Source organism: Schistocerca serialis, chromosome 3 (genome assembly GCF_023864345.2).
Source record: "Schistocerca serialis cubense isolate TAMUIC-IGC-003099 chromosome 3, iqSchSeri2.2, whole genome shotgun sequence".
In the NCBI taxonomy this organism is placed as follows: Eukaryota; Metazoa; Arthropoda; class Insecta; order Orthoptera; family Acrididae; genus Schistocerca; species Schistocerca serialis.
The window spans coordinates 924,282,649-924,286,405 of record NC_064640.1 but is presented as its reverse complement, the minus strand read 5'-3'; positions in this window follow the sequence as shown (position 1 = coordinate 924,286,405).

Sequence of the window (3,757 nt, the reverse complement as noted above, 5' to 3'; positions counted from 1 at the left end):
CACACTCCGCTGCAGAGTGAAAATCTCATTCTCAATACCAGACTGTTGAATAAAATGGGGCTGTATATAAAGGTGACAAACCGTTACTCTTAGACATAATAATATAGTCATAAAACAGTACTGAAATTGTGTTAAAAGCGAATAATAGTACCCTAAATCCTTCTTTGTGTGCACAATTTTACTAACAGGAAGGAAAATATGCATTGCCAATCAGATATATGTAAGGTATGATTCCATTGTTTATAAATAGTGAAAGGTGGGAAAGGTGGAAAGGAGTTACGTTTGCATAAAACTGTATCGTCATCACTTAAAAGTAGCAATGTGAAATAGGTGCCCCGGTTCCCGGGTTCGATTCCCGTCGGGGTCAGGGATTTTCTCTGCCTCGTGATGACTGGGTGTTGTGTGATGTCCTTACGTTAGTTAGGTTTAAGTAGTTCTAAGTTCTAGGGGACTGATGACCATAGATGTTAAGTCCCATAGTGCTCAGAGCCATTTGAACCATTTTTTTTAAATAGGTTACTTAAATAACCTCATTCATAACGATACGAAACACAAGTGAGGAGGAACAGGAAGAATGTGTAACGTTCGAGAGTTATTTTATTCAAGTGTCTTTAAAGGTATAGCTTACAATAATGGCTTCAGACCCGAAATTGTCGACAGCATTCATTCAGAGGTTATAAATAAAAGGAAAAATGTATCTTTCGCCAGTATGGACCTTATCGGCTCAATATCCCATAACATTGCACGGACCTTTAACAAATTTGGCGTTCAAATATGTTTTAGAAACAAAGACATGCTGTCTAGATTACTTACACACTCGGTTGAGCACTCTGAACCACTCCAGAAATGTGAGATTTATATGATTATCTGTGATGATTGTGAACGCATTTGCATTGACCAGACAGGAAGAAGTTTTAAGGAAAGGTACCGAGAACTCACTACACTTCATACTGTAAAACATTCAACGTCCAAACAACATCTACTAACCGAGAACCAGCATGTCACGAGTATTGATAAGAATTTTAAAATACTGCATTTTGTAGACAAAGGGGGGATTATGGACCTATTAGAAGATTTAGAAATTTATATTTCGTCACAGAAAGAACCATTGACCCTCCTAAATGATCAGGTCGAATCAAAGAATAAGGCATTCTTCGATAATTTTCGGAATCTCTTATGTAGTTAAGAGCCCACGTACCCCACATATTTTACCCTTGTCATACTCGATGGTTAGTATTCTATTTTAACTGTATGACTGTCATTGTTTTATATTGTTTAACCAGGAAATCTTACACCTTTAGATGCTTTTATTTATATATATAGGGTTACCTGTCTGTATATGTGGACAATTAAGTCTGTGAACGATTGTTATACTGTTCAAGTGTAAACATGTGACACCATAGTATTTTCTGCATGTGGATTGAATACTATTTTGATATACAGCCTATATGCATTGCAATCACACATACACTCCTGGAAATTGAAATAAGAACACCGTGAATTCATTGTCCCAGGAAGGGGGAACTTTATTGACACATTCCTGGGGTCAGATACATCACATGATCACACTGACAGAACCACAGGCACATAGACACAGGCAACAGAGCATGCACAATGTCGCCACTAGTACAGTGTATATCCACCTTTCGCAGCAATGCAGGCTGCTATTCTCCCATGGAGACGATCGTAGAGATGCTGGATGCAGTCCTCTGGAACGGCTTGCCATGCCATTTCCACCTGGCGCCTCAGTTGGACCAGCGTTCGTGCTGGACGTGCAGACCGCGTGAGACGACGCTTCATCCAGTCCCAAACATGCTCAATGGGGGACAGATCCGGAGATCTTGCTGGCCAGGGTAGTTGACTTACACCTTCTAGAGCACGTTGGGTGGCACGGGGTACATGCGGACGTGCATTGTCCTTTTGGAACAGCAAGTTCCCTTGCCGGTCTAGGAATGGTAGAACGATGGGTTCGATGACGGTTTGGATGTACCGTGCACTATTCAGTGTCCCCTCGACGATCACCAGTGGTGTACGGCCAGTGTAGGAGATCGCTCCCCACAACATGATGCCGGGTGTTGGCCCTGTGTGCCTCGGTCGTATGCAGTCCTGATTGTGGCGCTCACCTGCACGGCGCCAAACACGCATACAACCATCATTGGCACCAAGGCAGATGCGACTCTCATCGCTGAAGACGACACGTCTCCATTCGTCCCTCCATTCACGCCTGTCGCGACACCACTGGAGGCGGGCTGCACGATGTTGGGGCGTGAGCGGAAGACGGCCTAACGGTGTGCGGGACCGTAGCCCAGCTTCATGGAGACGGTTGCGAATGCTCCTCGCCGATACCCCAGGAGCAACAGTGTCCCTAATTTGCTGGGAAGTGGCGGTGCGGTCCCCTACGGCACTGCGTAGGATCCTACGGTCTTGGCGTGCATCCGTGCGTCGCTGCGGTCCGGTCCCAGGTCGACGGGCACGTGCACCTTCCGTCGACCACTGGCGACAACATCGATGTACTGTGGAGACCTCACGCCCCACGTGTTGAGCAATTCGGCGGTACGTCCACCCGGCCTCCCGCATGCCCACTATACGCCCTCGCTCAAAGTCCGTCAACTGCACATACGGTTCACGTCCACGCTATCGCGGCATGCTACCAGTGTTAAAGACTGCGATGGAGCTCCGTATGCCACGGCAAACTGGCTGACACTGACGGCGGCGGTGCACAAATGCTGCGCAGCTAGCGCCATTCGACGGCCAACACCGCGGTTCCTGGTGTGTCCGCTGTGCCGTGCGTGTGATCATTGCTTGTACAGCCCTCTCGCAGTGTCCGGAGCAAGTATGGTGGGTCTGACACACCGGTGTCAATGTGTTCTTTTTTCCATTTCCAGGAGTGTATGATGAAGTATTCCATACTGTCTTGAACTTTTGCTCACGTTTTTTACTTTTTTACTTTATTACCACATCACCTCTGTCCACCTCTTTCATTAAACTCGATGCGTAATGTATGACTTATCAACTGCACTTTCGTGCGTATGAAAGGTCTCTCACTTTCTTCAGCCAAATGATAAAGTTACTTTAATAATATAATCACGGTGAAGAGTTTGGAGTTTGATTCGGAGTAGTTTACATCGTATTCATGCGACATTCACACCTCTGCATTCAAAATAACGACTCTTGACACTATAAGTTGGCTTCTCCTTTGGCAATGCATCTTAGTCGATGGAGTTATCTGTTTGCTACCTTTGACCCACTGGTTTAAACTTCACACTAGTTACTGCCCGCCATCCATGTGGAGCACGTACTGGTCTCACCGCGGACTTCTAGTACTTAGCCACACACAAATAATATCATCGAAGTGAGTTATTTGTAAAATGTTGCCTACATAGACGTCCCATAAGTAGCAACAACGAAATACGACCGTTCCTCTATTCGTATACCGTGTGTTACTGTCACGTCACTTTCGGAATGACTTAGCTTCCTTGTAGGCTTGAAGGTCACGAGTTTGACGTTTTCTACGAACATGGTTATGTAAACGACGTGCTTATAAGGCACCCGCTCCCCCTATGTATGTCGCTTCTGAACTTTACCGGATTGTTTTAACAGAATAACCGTGTACCTGATATATTATAAAATAAGGTAACATGGTAGATTTTTATGCAATAACGAATAGGAAACTACGCGCCAATTTGTATAGTTAACGTATTTATTAAAGTATTTAGTTCCCCTATCACTGTTCATTTAGAAGATTATGCTAGTAGTG